We start from the raw sequence: 21,690 nt of genomic DNA on the forward strand, positions 1-21,690 counted from the left end.
TAGCACTTACTCGCGGGGTGCGAAGTTGTACTGGCAAGCCGCGAACTCACGCGAACAGTGCGAGCAAGCCATAAAATCCGCTGCTCGCGGATTTGCGGATTTTGCGGGAGATTCGCGGATCTCGCGGATTGCGAATTTACCGAAAATCCGCAAAATCCGCGAGCGAAACGGATTTTCCGCCCATGCTTAGCGGTAAGTCTGTAAACTGCTTGCACAAGCATTTGTAATCTCATATCTTACGCGGGTGCAAGCGCGAAGCTGGATATACTACAAGCCACCAGAAACTGATCAGTGAAGCACCGCAATGTGAGTTTCAATAGAAACAAGCGGTTAGGAAATTAAAGTGGATACTTTGGTTCAGGTAAACTTGAACGCAAAGACGCAATTGAAAAAAACGCTTTGAAATAAACCTAAGGCTAAGCAATAAAGTGTTGCCAGGTTTTTGGAAAATAAGCTCATAATAATACCGAAAGTGAAAGCTTACAAATATGGAAAAACGAGAAGCCAAGAGGAGTGAATTCATGAGAACAATGTTTGAAAAAGGCAGTGATGTGGAAAATGAAACCCAAATAAAAACCACTGGGGAAAACCGGTACAAAAAGTAAATTGAGAATGTGGGAGAAATTGAGCAGGGAGGAAAAAAGCAAATCGTGGGAGTTAATTACATTAAAAACGTACCTGGAGGTTCAGACAGCACCCCGAGACTTGATAATACTGCTAATGCCGAGCAATCAGGATTCAACAAATGACCTGCTGCAAGAATGGGGAGAATTTATTTTAAATTAGGCTTAATGGATATATTGATCAAACACATTTAAATAAGCCTAAATAAAATCAAGGAACAGCTACAAGAGACATAGAAAGAGATACAAACACTCAATCTAACATCGGATATGACCAAATTCAAAGAGGAATTGAAGGGTCAAATTAAGAAACATGAAGAAACTGTAAGAAAGAAATCACAAACTAAAATTCATGCGACATGAAAAATAATTATACAGAGGGATGTATCTTTACATTTGCCCGGAAATTTGATGTATTTAAACAACAGGACAGAACGATGAGTGCAACAGGAATCACCAGCAGCTTTTCCTCACTCACATCAATGGATGCAAGTGAGGATGAGCTAGAAACATTAACAAACCCAACTAAATTGACTTTTTTAGGGATATGCGCCTCGTACTAAAACAGAGGCAATGGGAGCAAAGCCGAATGAGTCCATAGTACCAAAGAGGCAGGGGAAGAGGACTAACTTGGACACAAAGAAACCAAAGAGAAGAGGCAAGAGAACTAAACAAGACATCAGAGAAGATTGGGGCCCAAACAAGGAGTATGCGGCAGAGGCAAAACCATTAAACTCAATGGATGAATCACAAGTGGCCAATCTATCCCATCGAAAAATAACTAATGCTGAAATTTCTCTACTGAAACGGGGTATAAACTTTTGCCCAACACAACAGATGGATGTTAGACAGCTCAGAATTAATTTTTACAAATACGTTAGAAAAATCAAACTTGTAAAGATTTTTCATGAAAATCAGGAAACATGGACAAAAACCAAAGTGATAACAAATATAGTATCAAACCTGAGGGCAAAAGACTCTGAAAGCTTTGTTATCTTACTCAATTTAAATATCAAAAATGAGGATAAAAATATATCTCTACAAGCGGCATGTACCCAACTGGGAGCAGGTTTGAGTGAGAAAAAAACAAATCCAAATTCTACCCTGAACTGATACCGGGGAACAAGGTAGATGTATTCCAGGAAGCAGTAGTTCAGGATATATACAAAATGAAAAAAGCTAAGTACATGGCCAATCTGACAAAGGCAGAAAGGATAGCACTGGAATGCCTCACACAAGACAATAAAAATTGAAATCAAAGTTGCGGACAAAGGAGGCAACATGGTGGTTTGGGACCGGAGTGCCTATGTCATAGAAGCACATCACCAATTGAAAGATGTGGAATATAATGAAAGACTAAAATGTAATCCAACTGTAGACATCAAAAGACACTTGGATAAAAAATTATCATCATGGGCTTCTAACAATTTAATTGATGAAGATGAGGTTAAGTACCTCACGGTCCAATTCCCCATGACAGCGACAATTTGCTACCTCCCAAAGATGCATAAAGACTCTAAAAAGCCACCAGGAAGACCAATTCTATCTGCAAAAGTTTCATTGCTAGAACCTATAGCTAACTATATCGACTTCTTCTTAGCACCATATGTTTCCAAATTAAACTCCTACATAAAGGGCACAACAAACTTATTGAGGAATTTGCAAAACACTCTGTTGGGACTTGGGTGGACGTTCTATTGTTGTTATGTGCTGGGATTCCACTGTAGAATGGGAGCTCTGGTTCGGCAGTTGCTGCCTGGACCTGGAGGACGTCGGATACAATAGACTCATCTCTTGCTTCCAGCATTGTGTCTTCCTTTCATTGGCGACGGGTTGGTCTGGCGACTCCAGCTCTTTCCTCCAGTGCTCCTGTGGTGTGCCCGATCATTTCCTGTGTCCTGGAGCTGCTTGAATGCTCATTGCCTCAATCAGACTTCGTCAGGCGTTGTTGTTGGTTCCCCTCCTTGGCGCACCGTGTCTGGACTTCCTTCCTGACGACTGGGTCTGCTGTGTGCCATTTGTCTTGGCTAACGTCGTCGAAAGTCAGAGTAAGCTTCATGTCACTAACAGTGAACCTCCTCGCGCCTTTCCTATGCGCGTTATGTTGCTTTGCAACTCATCTCCCCATTAACAGTGCCCTGCTGAATGGCCACGCCACGCGTCTACGTATTGATCTCCTTGGCAACTCGCTTTGTCTAGTCTGTGATGCGCACACTTTTGATTGAGACATCGCTTTTAATGTAATCAGCGCATCCTGAATTGGTGATGCGCACTCCTTTCAAAATTGCAATTGTGCATCACTAACCATTGCTAAGCGCTACAACTTGCATCCACTCAGCAATGTGCACACGCTAATTTATGTACATTTTCACTCGTATCAACGCGCAGCTGCAACTCGGTGATGCGCACACCCCTTATGTTCTTATTCAACCTTGTCTCCAGTGCACAACTGTTGTTAAATTACATTTTGGTGTTTATTGCAGTTTGATCTGTAAAGTGCATTTCCTCATTGACATGCATACATTCATGGAGCACTTGTGAATTCTTCCTGTTCGTTGAATGTATTTGTTTTACATTTTATTGAGTCTTACACAAGTAGTTGCATCAAAGCCTGTATTATGTTGAGAAATCCACACGAAGCAGGATGTAGGGAAACTGATTTATTCAGTAAGTACAGCAGTAAACTCCACCCTATGCGCGATGCCTCCGTCCAGCAGTATACTCCAACGGTGAGTGAACACACGTTACGAGTAGCCATCCAAACGGACACATCGCACGAGGGTGTCACATTGAATAATACCATGACACGCGGCCACCATACACGTGGTCCTACATTTAAAACATAACATTAAAAGAACTAGCTATTCGCGCGACACACCGCTCAAATAGCGCGAGACGAGTGATCCACTTAAAGTGACCACTACATCACCTTCCCCCTTATAACAACGGAGAGAAACAGAATTAAACATTAGAGACAAAAGCCATGAACTCAAGAGTACTTGAATGCTGTGCACAACGTTAATACCTTACAAAATCATTAAATTTGCTGGGTACTCTGATGGCTCTTCCATGGGAAGAAATTACTCTTGAAGGAGGAGTAATAACGGGAGAACCACCATGACTGGTGGATGGTTGTCCCAGGTTATCAACACAGTTATCTACTTTAACAGGGTCCATCAACCAATGACACCAGTCTAACTCCTCTTGGGGGTCTTTCCTGAAATTCTTAATAATGCTTGCTTGATGGGGGGAAACTTTCACCAAATGGCGTTTGTTCCACCAGCCTTTATTGTCGACAAAAGCTGCCCCCTTGCGGACTTTGAGCACCCTAAGAGGACGAAAAAATTTAGATTCTCCCTTTTTACCCCTGACTGGTTTTTTGATCAAAACCCAGTCATTGGTGAAAATATCTATGGATGGAGGATTATGTTTAGAATCAAATTTCTTTTTCATGAGCGTTTGATTCTTAATTACATTCTTCCGGACAGTATCTAGGTTAATGTCTTTATTTCCCGATAGTTTCTGAAGCCAAGAAGGGAATAATTTAGAGTGTGAATCTCTGCTCCTTAACAAAACAAAAGGGGAAACTCCTGTGGTACAGTGGGGAGATGTATTGTAGTGCCAAACCTTCTCCTTAATGAAATTAACTACGTTTGCTCCGCAAGCTAGTGCTGTTTGAACACCCTCCTTAATCACCTTGTTCCCTCTCTCCACCAAGCCATTAGAAGATGGAGAATATAAGGCGACTTTTAGCTGTTTAATGTCCAGATTACTTAAAAATTCTACCATTTTTTCAGAAACAAAATGGGTGCCATTATCACTCACGAGTACTTTAGGGGAACCCTCAATATTGAAAACCTTTTTCAAAAATGAGATAGTTGAATTAGAATCAGGTGCCTTAACGAATTCATGGTACATCCACTTGGAATAGTAATCGACCAGTAAAATGACGTATTTACAATCTTGGTCAAGAATGGAATAAGGCCCTGAAAAATCAATGCCAACTTTTTCCCACGCTCTCTGAGGAAATTCAGTTGGCGATAAAGGTACTTTGGATGTGTGCCAATGTTTATCAGAAACTAAACATTCGGGACAGGAGTCAATTAATCTCTTGACTTGGGTGTCTAAGGAAGGCCACCAGTAATGTTCTTTAATCCTCATAATGGTCTTAGTAATCCCAAGGTGTCCTTTATGAGCTTCATTTATAATCAGAGACCGTAGTTTGAAAGGGGGAACAAATTTGTCGCCTCTGCGAACAATGTTATTTTCTATAGAAAGCTCATCAGCTATCTGAACAAATCTACGTAAATCGCCCTCTAAACACCTGGGTTCAGGCCACTTATGAGTTGAATAATGTATGACTTTTTGAAGTACAGGGTCATTGAGCCCAGCATTTGTCCAATCAACTTCTGACAATACTGAAGGAAACTCCTCTACAGCATCTACTAAAGAGACACACTCAATATCTTCAGGGGCTAAGTCATCATCATCGTCTTTAATCATGGACAGTCTTGAAAGGCAGTCAGCCCTGAAGTTTTTGCCACCACTAATGTGTTTGACCTCAAAATGAAATTCTTGTAGCTTACTTACTAGTCTCATCAATCTAGCTGACATACAGGAAGAATCCACTCTATCAAAGATGTAAACCAGAGGTTTGTGGTCAGTGACAAGTTCGAACTTTCTCCCCCAAATGTATGTTCTGAACTTATGGACAGCCCACACACAAGCTAATGCCTCCCTTTCGGTTGTGCTATATCTTGTCTCAAAAGGTTTAAGTGAGCGGGAGGCAAAAGCAACTGTTTGTTCATTCCCTCCAACTTTCTGTGTTAAAACTGCGCCCAGACCGGACATACTAGCGTCCACAGTTATGGAAGAAAGACAATCATCCCTAAATGCGTGGAGAGCTTTGGCAGACACAATTAGTTTCTTAACATCATTAAAAACTTTATCTAAATCAGGAGACCAGGTAAAACTGCAGCCCTTTCTTAACAAACTCCGTAGGGGTTCTACCAACTCAGAATAAGCAGGGACAAATCTAGCGTAGTACTCGGCTAGCCCAAGAAAGGATCTAAGAGCGTCCTTGTCCGGTGGGGGTTTGGCATCTTCTATTGCTCTAACCACAGAGAATTTTGGTTTAATCCCCTCTCTAGATATAGTATGCCCTAAATAATCAAGTTCTTTTACTGCAAATTTGCATTTGTCACCACGGACAGTCATTTTTTTAGACATCAAGATGGTGAGAACTCGTCTCAAAATTGTGTTATGCTCTTCTAAAGACTTAGCAAATATTAATATATCATCAAGGTAAGCTTGTACCCCGGATACTTCCTTGAATAGTGTATCCATAAGTTTCTGGAAGACGCTTCCAGCTGAAGCTAGGCCGAAAGGGAGTCGTAAGAACTTAAATGCACCAAAGGGTGTAATAAAAGTGGTTAATTCTTGTGACTCTTTTGAGAGGGGTACTTGATGGTAAGCTGACTTTAAGTCAATTAGAGAGAACCACTTAGCTCCACCAAGATTAGCTAGTAATTCGTGAATTTTCGGCAGGGGGTGACAATCAACAATAATATTTTTGTTTAGGCCGCGTAAATCGGCACAGAGCCTAATCTCGCCAGTCTTTTTGCGAGCGACTACAATAGGGGCGACCCATTGTGAGGAATCAACTGGTTTAATAATTCCTTGAACACACAGATCTTTCAGAGACTTATCCAATTCTGCACGTACACTCAAAGGGACTGATCTGACTTTATGAGCTATAGGTTGGGCTCCTGGAATAAGTCTTATTTTATGTTCAAAACCATCAACGCTGCCAACATTGTCGCTGAATACAGGTTTAAACTCTTCCATTAAAAGTTTCACATCAAAAGGTTGCTCAATAGACATGCAGTCAATTCTAGAAATTGGTAACTCCCCAACCTTAACTGGATTGTCATCGCCAGGAACTAAGTACAGACCCATACGAGCTAGGTCTTTCCAGCCAACTATGTTTTTACCTTTTTCTACTACATAGATTTTGGTAATCGTTTCTCTGCCCAGACATTGTACTAGACCCTCAAAGTAACCAATCATGTTGATGTCTTTTTCCCCTAACGCTTTAGGGTTAACATCTGGCTTACATAACTTCACTTCTCTTTTCCACAAATCATAAAAGGTTGAATCCCTTAGAAGAGTAAAAGGCGAGCCGGAATCCGCCATGACTTGTAAAGAGACATTGTCAATAATAGCAGAACACAAAGGACCTTTTATATCATCCACTAGTCCATTGTCATCTAACGTAACAACAATATTAGAAAAAGCATCAGAGCATTCATCATATACATTGGACTCAATATAATTGACAGAAGGACTTTTCTTCGCATTTCTGCATACCCCTTGAAAATGACCTATCTTCTTACAGGAAACACAGCGTCTGTTCATAGCAGGGCATCCCTGAAAATTACCTAAATGATTCTTCGAACCACATCTGTAACAAATAGGTGTTTGTTTCTTTTGACTAAATTTAGGATTTCTGTTTCTAACAACATTCACTGAGCATACATCATTGTTCGGGTTGGACTCAGGAGAACTAATTACATTAATACTACCTTTAGATGCCTCTGACATGACTTTGCTGGTAATTGCGGAACGTTCAATACTTAGAGACAATTCAATTACTTCATTAAGAGAAGGGTTCTTACAACCTAAAATTCTCTCTTTAATCTTCCTAGATGAACAATTAAAAACGAATTGGTCTCTGATGTAATTGTCACAAAGGGGACCAAATTCACATGTTGTGGCCAGAACTCTGAGAGCTGAAATGTATTCTTCAACCTTTTCACCCTCATTATGTTTCCTAGAATAAAAATTATGTCTTTCTAACATAATATTCGGTTCTTCAGCAAATTGTTTTTTTAACCTGGCTACAGCCTCAATGTATATATTCCAATTGCGATCACCACTTTGGCCAGCAGGGGGAGGTATAGGAGGTATACTTTTAAAAATACGTTGAGCTGCTTGGCCCAAACAACCAAAAAGGATGGCAAATTTACGTTCAGGAGAAAATTCAACCGCATCAATAGCAACAATGTGATTTTCAAATAATGAAAACCACTCTTTCCAAATTATCTCTGGGCTTCCTGGCTTATTCAGAAAATGAGGAGGTTGTGTGATATTTTGTAAATGAAGATTAGCCATACTGAAAACAGCTTCACAGTACAAATTTAACTTAGTAAGAAACAGTTAATAAAGTGTGCACATCACTGTGTGCTGTAAAAGTAAGTGCAAAAATGAGGCAGTTAATTTAAAGCTTGCGCATCGCTGTAGAAATGTAAGAGGCAGATAATTTAAAGTGTGTGCCTCGCTGTAGTAAATGAAAGATGATATGGTTAGTAAATGTAAAATGAGGCAGTTACTTTAAAGCGTGCGCATCGCTGTAGAAGTGCGCTGTATAAAACAAAATGTTACCATGACCTCCGAGTAAATAGTTCAAGCGTGCGCATCGCTGAAGAAGTGCGCTGTATAAAACAAAATGTTACCATGACCTCCGAGTAAATAGTTCAAGCGTGCGCATCGCTGAAGAAATGTGCTGAGAACGAATACTTCCGTGACAGTCTCAAAATGATGCGCTGCACCGTGAACTCTGTTTTAGATCAACCCTCCACTCAGAACTGCCGCTTGAACGCCAACAACCAATGGAAATGAGCGAAGGCGGTGCTCCGTGAAGTAGGAGGCAAGTTAATAAACGGCTTCAGAGATTGGTGTGCCGGTAACCAAGACGAGTTGGAGGTCTCAACGACAGTAGCCAATCTCCGTGTAGAAAAGTTAAAAGCCAATAATTGGATGTTCAATCCTGACGCTTAAGACAGTCACGCATAACAATTGGCGTACCTTGGAAACAGCTCAACAGGTCGATGAAGGATTCGCTGACCAGATGAGGGGGTTGAATCCAAATATTCAGAAACGAGGTAAAATGTTGCGTGGGTATGGCGTGGAGTTTAGTTCCCGATCGTCGCCAAATATTATGTTGAGAAATCCACACGAAGCAGGATGTAGGGAAACTGATTTATTCAGTAAGTACAGCAGTAAACTCCACCCTATGCGCGATGCCTCCGTCCAGCAGTATACTCCAACGGTGAGTGAACACACGTTACGAGTAGCCATCCAAACGGACACATCGCACGAGGGTGTCACATTGAATAATAACATGACACGCGGCCACCATACACGTGGTCCTACATTTAAAACATAACATTAAAAGAACTAGCTATTCGCGCGACACACCGCGCGAATAGCGCGAGACGAGTGATCCACTTAAAGTGACCACTACAGCCTGTTTGGTGTAATTTTACATTAGTGTGGGCAGCAACTCACTCACGCATGAACATAGAATGTGTTATTGTTCCTCCTCCATTTATACAGTCTGCAGGTACGCCACCTGTTCAGTGGGAGCAATGGAAGGACACTTATGACGCTTACATAGAGGCAATTGACGGTAATACCTTCACTTCAAAAAAAGAAAAAAGTTTTTTTAGTACATAATCTTGGTTCTGAAGGCAGAAATGTTTTGAAAACATTACCTCTCGAAGTAGTAAGCACTCATGTAAGTGGTGGGGATGACGGTGATTCTCTACTTGTTGATGAGCATGCTTCACTTGTAAAAATTCTTGATAAAAGATTTTGCCCCAAAAGGAACGTTGTTCTTGAACGTCATTAATTTCTCCAACGTGCATAAACTTCTGGGGAATCCATAGACGATGTTGTAGCTGCTCTTAGGACTCTGGCACTTACCTGCAATTATAGAGAATTCAGGGATGAGATCATTTGGGATCAACTAATCAAGAGGACTTCCAACAAGAAAATTAAAGAAAAATTACTCGCCTCCGATGATCCTGACTTATAAACTGCTCTCACACTGGCTAGAAGTATTGAACATTCACAGTTTTGCGTAAAAGAGATGACTAGCACTTCTTCCTCTTCTGGTGAGGTAAAACTGTTGAATTCTAAATCTGTTTCCAAACCTAAAGATTCCTTCGCCACTGTTCCCCGTCTCCCTACACCTCACCCCATCAAAGCAAAGCCTGGACAAAATGAAGTCATGTGTTTCCGTTGTGGCAGCAAGTCTCATTTAGGCAATGCCAAATTTTGTTTTGCCCTTAACCAAACTTGTTACAAATGTGGAAAAACGGGGCACTATTCAAGAATGGGCAAAGTTGTTGTAGCCAAAAAGAGTTCTATGCCACCTGTGAAAGCCATCGTTGAAGATTCTGATGAAGAAAATGTTGATCTACTCATGTTGTCACCTACACCATCTAACAGTGATGGAGTGGTGGAACTCTCTTACTTGGGTAGATTCTGCAAAAGGAAATCTTTGTGTATCATCTCCGTCAAGGGAACAAATCTCAGTTTTCTAGCCAACTCAGGTTTACCTTTTACTCTCATCAATACCACAGATTTCAACAAGATTGCCAACACTCAATTAGAACAATCTAACAACAAAATCTTTGCTTATGGGGGCAAAAGGGTAGTGGTTTTGGGTAAATTCACTGCGTGTTTGACCTTCGATACTGATCATGCCACTGGGACTGTATTTGTGGCTAAGGATGGTGCAAACCTGTTAGGATGAGATGAGCAAGGTGCTCTGAATATAATCCTTGATCCCAATCATCCTGATATGGTAGTGTCTCGCAGCAAACTGAGTCAGTTCTATAAAAACTGCCTCTTTGTTACATGTCTTCTGCCCACACCATAAGTCATACTTCTGATGTTACGTGGGTGCAAATGTTTCTTGAAATCTTCAATGGTGAACTTGGGAAACTTAGAGGTTTTCAGCACCGTATTTTACCCAAGGATGGTGCTAGAGCTATTGCACACAAAGTACTTAAGGTACCTTTAAGTTCACGCCTTGAACTTAAGAAAGAACTAGAAGGTTTCTCTACTGCTGGGGTCACTGAACCAATTGAGGGTTCCGAATGGCTCGCCCTCATTGTTTTGGCACGAAAATCTGACAAATGTCTCAGAATGTGTGTTGATCTGAGAGACCTTAATGCTAACATCTGGATTGATCGCTAACCACTTCCAAACATTAATGAGATGTTGGCCACTCTTGAAGGTGCTAAATTGAGTTGTGCAAGGAGTCTAGACTCTTGACATCTTTTGTCACTCCAGAGGGTGCTTTTCGATACATACGCATGCCATTCAGCCTTGCCTTTACCTCTGCTGTATTTCAGAGGTTGATGAACAATCTTTTCAAGGACATCACTGCTGTAGTTTTTTTCCATGACGATATTCTCATTTATGGGAATATTGAGTCTGAACATAATGAAAGGGTTAAGCACATCTTGAGTATCATCAGAGCTAGGGGTTTAACTTTAAATGCGGACAATTGTAAGTTTCTCAAAGATGGCGTTTATTATTTAGGTCATCACATATCTCACAAGGGGATAGAGCCCAAACTCAAAATAATTGAAGCCATCCAGAATGCACCTACACCCCTGAACAAAAACCAACTTCGTTCTTATCTTAGGCTGGTGGAATACTATGCCAAATTTGTAAGTAATTTTTCCACCAAAACAGCTTCTATGCGGAATTTACTTTAAAAAAATGCTAAATTTGTTTGGGATGATGACAGTTATAATAATTTCGAAGCTATCAAACTGAAAATTGTACATGATCGCCACCTCAAACCCTTTAATATCAATGATTTGTGTATTGTTTCCACAGATGTTAGTAATGTTGGTTTGGGGGTTGTTCTCCTTCAAAAAAGGAGCGTTGGCCGTGAGGAAACTATAGCCTTTGCTTCAAGAACTTTGAGAGATGCCGAAAGTACTTATTCTACCATCAAAAATGAAGCTCTGGGTTTGTGGTGTTCAACATTTCAGGAACTTTGTATGGGGAAATTAATTCATCTTAAGAACCAGCCACAAACCTTTGGTTGATTTGTTTACAACCAGGGGTGGTGGGAAAGCTATACCACGTATCGCCAAATGGCAATTAAGGCTGCAAGAATTTTGTTATCGACTGGAATATGTGGCTGGTGAAAAAAAATTATGTTGCCGATTGTTTGTCGAGGTTGCCCCTTCCTAGTCGAGATGATGCCTTTAGTTGTGATGATTTGGAAGTAGAATGTGCGGTATGCCATTGGAGAATATGGTGGGTTGTGCTCTTTCTGAGCAAGAATGGTTGGATGATGTTGCTGAGGATGCTGATGTCATGAAGGTCATTGACCTTTTGGCTGGAGTGTGGCCCTGTGACAATGACTGCCCTACTGAACTTATGCCTTATAAGAGGATTAAGGACAATTTATCTGTTATTGATGGTGTGCTAAGTAGAGGTGGGTTGTTAGTAGTACCTCTCCCCATCCGGTAAAGGGTCCTGAAACTGGCTCACAAAGGCCATCGAGGGATTTGTGCCATGAAGCGCAGAGTGAGACAGGATTTTTGGTGGCCAGCTCTTGACAAAGATGTTGAGCATTTTGTCCGTGACTGATGTGCATGTTTCATAAGTGACAAATCTCAGGTAACCTTTCCCTCCCCTATAGAACCCATTACAGTAAAGAATTCTCCATGGTCCAAATTGGCGTTTGACATTGATGGTCTTTTTGGTCTTATTGGCTGTTCTCCCAAATATGCACTTGTTCTGATTGATTACATGTCCAAATGGCCAGAAGTCAGATTTGTTGACTGTGTCAACTCCAATTCTGTAATAAAGTTTTTGCAAGACGTTTTTCTCAGGGAAGGTTTCTCAGAAGAACTGGTGTCGGACAATGGTACCCAATTAAGTTCCCTGGAGATGCAAGAGTTTTTGAAGGATGCAGGTGTGAAACACATCTTCACATCTCTTTATCACCCCCGCAGTAATGGTTTAGTTGAGCGCTTTAACCGTGTTGTTAAAGAACACCTGCAACTAGCCCTAGTGAATGGCTCGCATTGACAGAGTGCTGTCAGCGATATGCTGTGGGCAGTGAGAACTACTCCTCATGTTAGCACTGGTGTTGCCCTGTTTACTTTGTTGAGAGGTAGGGTGGCTGGCTCAAAACTCAACAAGGAATGGATGTCTAGGAGAGTTGTGAATGCTAGAGATTTGTCAGGGGTGACTGATGTCAGATCAGCTGTCCAAGCCCAGTATGATACTAGACCTCCTTTACATTGTCCGATCAACATCATAGTGAGGGATTGGGTGAAGATTAGGAAACCGAGGGGCATATTACCAAGCAATAGCGATAATAATCGCTATTGCTTGGTTAGAGACAAAAACGTATCGCCTACCTGCGGTGATTTTTATCGCAGATAAACCTTGCGAAAAGTCAGTGATATTCAGGCATTACCGAGCTAATGCTCTTAGCCATGTTATCCACCTCCCATTGGATAACATGGCTAAGAACTGCTCAGGGCAGGTGTTAGCTTTTGGAGATATTCGCACTTAGCGGAATATCTCCAAAAGTTGGTAATAGGAGATAGCGATGTTAGCAACTGTTTCCAGTCACTAACATCTTGGCACGCCCACTTTGCATGTCATTAGTGATACATTTCTCTGACATGCAAAGTGGGGCCCAAGATGGTCGCTATCTCCTACTAGCTGTCGCTAACTGGTGTTAGCGACAGCTACGTAATAGGGAGATAATTTTATCTCCGCTTTCTTGGCTTTTAAAGCCAAAAAAGCGGAGATAAACCCCCTTGATAATATGCCCCTAGGTTTCTTTGTAAGGGAAAGTCCCGGTTCTCAGTGTCCAAGAGGGAGACTGCTGTGAGAGACTTTGTGGTGGTATTGGAAGATGGCAGGGTCTGGAACCAGTCTAACATTTCTATTGCGCCCAAGTCCATGGTTGACTCTGTCAATAAGAAGTTCGGCATTCATTATTTCCCATCTGTTTGGAAGAGGGGGGGTGTCCGCAATGATCACGTTTCCCTAAGAAGTGCTTCTACTAGATTGAAGTTTGTTCCTGCCAGATATTGGGATTATAAAATGTTGTAACCTGTTTTTTTCCCATTTTTGTTATTCTTTTCATCATTTCCGCTATGCTGATTTTCTGCTCGGTTGTTGTTCTTTTTTTTTATTTTTGGGAAGGAAAAGGGTGTGTTGGGACTTGGGTGGATGTTTTATTGCTGTTATGTGCTGGGATTCCACTTTAGAATGGGAGCTCTGGTTCGGCAGTTGCCGCCTGGACCTGGAGGACGTTGGATGCAATAAACTCACCTCTTGCTTCCAGCGTTGTGTCTTCCTTTCACACTCCCTGGCAAGAAACATATCATCTTGTTACAATGAATGTCATAGCCCTTTACACCAACATTGAAAATGAAATGGACATGAAGGCTTTTAAATTTTTCCGATAAGAAAGAAACGTACACTATAGTGATCATAATAAGATGCTGCTGGAATTAATATCAATTTGTCTTATGCAAAACATCTTTGTCTTTTGTGAAGAAATTTTCCGCCAAAATAATTGAACGGCAATGGTATTTTCCTTTAGCCCAAGCTATGCCTGTCTAGCGATTTGATGGTGGGAAAAAAAGAAGTGGCTTAGCATCTGAACATGACCAATATGCGAACAAAATTGACGACTTACTAATTATTTGAGACAGTTCGAAAGCCGAGGATTACTTTAAAATTTTAACCACAACCACCACAATTCTCAAGTTCACCGATGAGATAAGCAATGAGAGAGTAACTTTCATGGACACCAAAATATACATTAAAAACGGCCAGATTGAGACAAAACTTCATCGAAAAACAACAGCCACAAATGCAACATTGGAAGCAACAAGCTTCCATCAGTCCCTCCCTCATCGTGAGCATACCTTATGGAGAATTTTTAAGGATTCGTAGAATCTGTACCGAAGAAGACATTGCGATTGCCTCCTCTCTGATTCAGGTTTTACTTCTTCAATTATAAAATATGATAGCTTACTGGGGTCTGAGAAATGATTAGATTCAAAATGACGAACTATGGGATACTGTTGGTCCTGTTTGCTTATCGCAGACAACAGTATCCCATAGCTCGTCATTTTGAATCTAATCATTTCTCAGACCCCAGTAAGCTATCATATTTTATAATTGAACAAGTAAACCTGAATCAGAGAGGAGACAATCGCATCTTGAAATTGAGGCAGAAAGAATCTAGATATATAGTTGGGCTTTGTACACGTCACCCGAATTGACATAATATGGATGAAGAATTAAGTGTACATTTACAAGATGAATGAAATAATAATTGATTAATTTCTGCTGACAAATGATCTTTTCTTCTAACAATGTGTAATCTTGATTTCTTCTTTCTCTTCTATCTAACAGTAAGAAAGGGAGGGAGGAGGCCTCAGATCTGCAGCACCTGTACCCTAATCCTTTCACTGTGGTTATCTTCTACCCTCAAACCATCTATGAAAGTATTTGGATTTTAACTGTTTTTCTTATTTAGTCATAAGAGCACTTTTTTGATTCACTAGATGTACTATTGTTGATGGGATTGAGAAGCCTAACACTAGTTTCGTTCTAACGCGAGTGCATTTCGGGGAATATCTGAGAGGTCATTCAGAGTATACTCACTAACCAGAGTATAATATTGTCACGTATATTGTGATGTCTATGTTTTTATGATTGTCTACGTCGGGTTTATGGTGTAATAAACCTTACTATACGGACTAATTTCGTGAGCTGTGGTTCTTTGCCCGAGCGCTGGTTTGGAACGCCGTTTTGGATGAATATATGTATATATATATCAGTATACCAAAACAAGGGCAGATGTTTTTCAATTTATACGTAAACTGAAATTGCAGAAATTCCATAAATTACAATCGGCAAGCAAATCAAGAATGAAACCCAGAGATGACCAAGCTGGAACCACTATGAATTTGGCAGCTAGTGATTATAAACTATTAACATCGGTTCAAGGTATAATTAATACGCATAATAGCACACAAAACGACATGGAGTCACAAAATGAACAAGTCTCACAGGCATTCCCAATCCTCAATACCCAACAAGTGAGGAGTTTGGCAAACAAAAAGCCAGAAACCCCTTTCAAAAAGAAATCCAAGTTTGTGCCCATCACGACTAAAGATTCAATAGATGTTTTCAATGATGCAGTGGTCGCTCAAGTTAAAAAATTACATACTAAAATACAAATGACGAAAAGGAGAAGATCTAAAGAACAAATCCAATATGACCTTTTGCTGGAAAAACTGAAGAAGGAAAATAATGTGGTGATAAGAAATTCGGACAAAGGGGGAAACATTGTGTTATGGCCCCTTTCACAATATCTAACTAAAGCAAACAACCAGCTCAGCGATACACAGTGTTACCACCACAGCTCTCCCATCAAATATAAACAGATGCAGGATGAATTATGTAGTAAACTACTGGCATGGAAAAGTCTGGGTCTCCTAAATATGGAAGAATTTAAATTCCTAAAAAAAGAACATCCACGTACGCCAGTGATTTACTTCATACCGAAAATACATAAAAATAAGAGATACCTCCAGGACGACCGATCATCGCGGCCTGCGATGGTCCACTTGAAAACTTGTCCCAATACATAGACTTCTTCCTGCAAGAACATGTATGCAAATTAGAGTCTTATATAAAAGACACTAGAGACTTTTTGTCCAAAATTGCAAAGGTTAAATGGGAGAAAGGATACCATCTTATAACCCTTGATGTCTCCTCATTATATACATGTATTAGGAACATAGATGGAGTGAGAGCTGTTGAATACTTTCTAGCTAAAAGACCGATCGAATTTACAATGCATAACAAAATGCTTATTGATATGTTATCATTTTGTTTGGAACATAATTTTTTCCTTTTCAACAAGCAAATGTACCGTCAAGTTCAGGGTGTTGCCATGGGGGCCAGCTTCTCCCCCCGTTACGCCTGTTTATTTATGGGCTGGTGGGAGGAGCTGGTCCTCAGGGGGCAGTATCAGGGCACCTGCAGGGACAACATTGTATCATGGTTACGGTACATTGATGATTTGATAATAGTATGGAAAGGCAGTAAAGAGGATGCACAGACATTCATTGATAGCATAAATACCAACAATGTAAACTTATGCTTTACATCAGACATAAGTAACAGTCAGGTCTCCTTCCTAGATGTGTTAGTCAAAATTGACAAAGACAATATTAAGACCACTTTGTTTAGAAAGGAAACTGCAGGGAACACCTTGCTACATGCAAGTAGTGCACATCCGAGTCACCTCATCCACAGCATCCCCTATGGGGAAATGCTGCGGCTTCGTAGAATATGTAGCGATGAAGGAGAATTGAAAAAACATCAACAGGAAAGCAAATGTAGATTTCTGGATAGAGGCTACAGTGCTAAAACACTTGATGCGGCAATTGTTAAGTCTAGATTAAAATCGAGGGAAGAACTCTTGGGCAATACGGAGGCCCCTACAACGGAAAGCACAGGTAAAATACAAACATCTGAGGAAACACCTAGATTAATTATGACTTACAATCGTCAGCATAGGGAATTGCGTAAATTAATTCAGCGCAATTGGCATTTAGTCAAAGAGGACCCTGTTATTGGTAACAATCTCCCTAACTATCCGGCAATAACATACAGAAAGGCTACCTCAATGGGGGATGTCTTGGTAAAAAGTAGTCCAGAATACAGGGAAACACGGGTTGGTCCCTAGCACGCAAATGTTTCTATAAATGCCCTAGTTGTAAGGCTTGCACATACGGAGTAAATAAAACTTCATATGTGACAGCCTTCAGTTCAAAACCACACAGCGGTGCTAGGGGTGCAAACAGTGCTAGGGGTGAGAGCTGTGCTAGGGGTGAGAGCAGTGCTAGATGTATGAGTCATGCTTGGGGTGTAGGCAGTGCTAGGGGAGAGAGCGGTGCTACGTGTGTGGGTGGTGCTAGGGGATGAGCGGTGCTAGGGGTTTGAACAGCGCAAGGGGTGAGAGCGGTACTAGGGATGATAGGGGTACGAGCAATGCTGGGGTTCTGGGGTGACCAGTGCCAGTGGTGTGAGCTGTTCTAGAAAAGGAAAGCGTGCTAGGGATGAAATGGGGCCACATTCATGGTCATGGTGCTAAGAACAGAAAATGTGCTATGGTTAAGATGAGTACCAGGGATGAGAGTTGCGTTGAAGACGGGAAATGTGCTATGGTTACGAGGAGTACCAGGGATGAGAGGTGTGCTGAGGACGGGAAGGCCTCTCTGGTTGAGAAAAGTACCAGGGATGGGCAATGTGCTAGAGGCAGGAAGCCCACTCAGGTTAACAGGAGTACCAGGGATGAGAGGTGTGCTATGGATGGAAAGGCTGTTCTGGTTAAGAGGAGAACCAGGGAAGAGCAGTGTTATAAAGACAGGAATGTCACTCTGGCTGAGAGGAGTACCATGGATGGGCAGTGACAGAAGGACGGGGTGGCACCCTGGTTAAGAGGAGTTCCAGGGAGTGCTAAGGACTGAAAAGGTGCTCTGGTTAAGAAGGGTACCAGAGATGATCAGGGAGCTGGAATCAACAGGAATGCAGGGGGCAGGGGTTCCTAGAGAGGGGCCAGGGATTGGCAGTGTGAAAGGCTGGCAAGGCAGGTAGAGATACAGGTGTCAAGGTTCCATGGGTGATGTGTTATAGAAGTGAGCTATGGGAGGGGCAGTGTGGAAGGCAGGGGTGCCAGAGATAGCTGCTGTGCAACAGGGACACTGATGGCAGAAGGTACCTCACTGGACTTCTAAGAGGACCGTTTCTGTGGCAGAAAAGTCTAGAGGTGCAAAGGGTGCTAGAGCTGGGGAGGGTCTCAGGGATGACCAAGGGACCAGGGTGACGAGGGAGGCATGGGTGGGGAGGGTGATACATCCTGAAGGGTTCCAGTGCTGGAAGAGTTGAGGACTGAGAACGGTGATGGGTTAGGAAGGTTCTAGGGTAAGGATAATGAGGGTCACAGGTAGAAAGGCTAAAGGGGGCATGGTTGGTGTCGGTCATGCCCTTAGATTGGTGACAGTGGCCACATAACCCCCTTGGGCACAGTGGGCCCTTAGGGTCGGGTGTCAAGAAGTGTGGTGGTGACCGTGGTGTATAAATTCCTCCCAAAAACAGTGGCTACACAACTTCCTCCATACACGCAATATCTGCCAGAGGTTCTCCACCAGAAGTATTGCCTGGATGGATGATGTTACAACCTTTAGCTACATCAAGCCCTTACTATGCAGAGGGAAACAGACCTACAAAATAAAGGGCAGATGCTTTATTTTTGGTCTACTGTATCTTACAGCAGTTTTTTTAAGACCCTCCCCCAGCCTTTTCAGTGCCCCAGGCAACACTCAATGGAACTTGCAAAGAAGTGCCTTATCCCCGACTTTGCTGAGTCAATACCCCGCACCTCATCCACAGCAGAAATCTGCTACCCTCTTACCTGGCTCTGAACTAAAAAGCTCTGGTCTCCTTGTCGTTTACATTTCCCTCTACTAAAAAATGTTGGCATCTAATGGCCCTTTACATTGCACCCTGTCCAGTACATGAAAATGCACTTAACTTTTGGATTCTGCACCGAATCACTGATTTAATCTACCCGACTCCTGTAGTGTGTGACAGCCGAGCTCAGATCTAATGCTGATGTCCCTGACACTGTGCCCGGGGCTTTGATCTAGTGTCATCTTAGAAAGTACTGGACCCAGGGTCTGACCCTAATGTCCCACTACTGTGTCTGGTGCCCAGCACTCGCACATGTTGCCCTGTACTGCTAGCTCAGATCCCTGGTCCGTTACCTCCCATTACACATACCTCTGGGATCTCCATGCCCCTTACCACACTCACTGTTCTCAGAGCTCTGACCTACCCCTCCCTTACTACACTTACTGTACTGAGAGCACTGACCTACTGCTCCCTTACCACATTCAATGTACTCAGAGCACAGACCTACCGCTCCCTTACTACACAAACTATATTCAGAGCTCAGACCGACTGCTCCCTTACCAAACACACTGTACTGTACTCAGAGCTCGGACCCACCACTCTCTTACCACACACGGAACTGTACTCAGAGCTCGGACACACTGCTCCCTTACGACATTCACTGTACTCAGAACTCGGACACACTGCTCCCTTACCACACTCACTGTATTCAGTGCTCGGGCTCACTGCTCCCTTACCACACTCACTGTACTCAGAGCTAGGACCCACCACTCCCCTACCACACACAGAACTGTACTCAGAGCTCAGACACACTGCTCCCTTACCACACTCACTGTACTCAGAGCTCGGACACACTGCTCCCTTACCACACTCACTGTGCTCAGAGCTCAGACCCACCGCTCCCTTACCACACACTGAACTGTACTCAGAGCTCGGACACACTGCTCCCTTACCACACTCACTGTACTCAGAGCTCGGACACACTGCTCCCTTACCACAGTCACTGTACTCAGAGCTCGGGCCCACCGCTCCCTTATCACACACTGAACTGTACTCAGAGCTCGGACACACTGCTCCCACCCCACTCACTGTACTCAGAGCTCAGACACACTGCTCCCTTACCACACTCACTGTACTCAGGGCTTAGGCACACTGCTCCCTTACCACACTCACTGTACTCAGAGCTAGGACCCACCCCTGCCTTACCACACACTAAACTGTACTCAGAGCTCTGACCCACCGTTCCCTTACCACACTCACTGGACTCAGAGCTCGGACCTACCGCTCCCTTACCACACACACTTACTCAGAGTTCAGACCTACTGCTCCCTTCCCACACACACTGTACTCAGTGCTCAGACTCACTGCTCCCTTACCACACACTCTTACTCAGAAGCTCAAACCCACCACTCCTTTACCATACACACTGTACTGTACTTAGAGCTCAGACCCAACACTCCCTTACTACAAAAACTGTACTCAGTTTGGGCCCACTGCTCCCTTACCACACACACAGTGTACTGTACTGAAAGCTCAGACCCACCACTCCCTTACTTCACAAACTGTGCTCAGAGTTTGGACCCACCTCTCACTTACCATACACACACACAAACTGCACTGTACTGTACTCAAAGCTCGGACCCACCACTCCCTTACCACACACACTGAACTGTACTCAGAGCTCAGACCCCGTGCTCCCTTACCACACTGACTGTACTCAGAGCTTGGGCACCCCGCTCCCTTACCACACTCACTGTACCCAGAGCTTGGACCTACCACTCCCTTACCACACAAACTATATTCAGAGCTCAGACCTACTGCTCCCTTACCACACACACTTACTCAGAGCTCGGACCTACCATTCCCTTACCACACACACACTGTACTCAGTGATCGAACCCACCGCTCCCTTACCACACACACTTACTCCGAGCTCAAACCCACCACTCTCTTACCATACACACTGTACTGTACATAGAGCTCGGACCCACGGCCCTCTTACTAAACAAACTATGGTTTCTGAGACATATGATACTTAAAACGGATAAAATATATACAATACATATAATGATAAAATTTGACTAACCGTACTCAACTGGTGCTTCTAAAATACGCCTACCCCGGTGTACCTAACCTAAGCCTACTACGTGGGAAGGAGTAAGTGAGCTGTTGTTTAGCTTAAGTTAGTTTTGCCAAGAATCTGAATCAAGAATTCTCTAAGGATCTAATCAGCTCCGTACCTTGGTTTTAGAATGAAGGTGGTCTTGTATCTCTTACTCAGGACTCGATCTCCCAGCAACCCGCAAGGGTGACTGGAAACACTGGAGCTGGATTTCTCGGCAGGAGAAAAGACAGCGTCTCTCTCAGTGGTTCAAATGGGAGGGTCGGCTTCCTTCGGCACTCGCATCAGCTGGGCTTTGGGTAAGTAGATAGCCGCTCTGCTCCAAACCACTGTGTGTTGCTTAAGTCAAATGCTGGTATATTTATACCTGGAAGGTGCCGAGTTTGACGTAAGGTTGGACATAAGACGTCACTAAGAACTGTCACTCAGAACTGGCAGGTCTATCAAGGCTCTCAGGAGTTCTAGAACAAATCAAAACAAAAGCAGGGGGAATTCCCGGGCTGCTGGAGGTTTGGTTTGTTTAAAGAACGCGTTGTACTTTCTAGGAGTCTAGGGAAGTAGCCTTGCCGTATTTGGACTGCATTGGCTATGACTAAATATGGATAT

Source organism: Lissotriton vulgaris, chromosome 5 (genome assembly GCF_964263255.1).
Source record: "Lissotriton vulgaris chromosome 5, aLisVul1.2, whole genome shotgun sequence".
Classification (NCBI taxonomy): Eukaryota; Metazoa; Chordata; class Amphibia; order Caudata; family Salamandridae; genus Lissotriton; species Lissotriton vulgaris.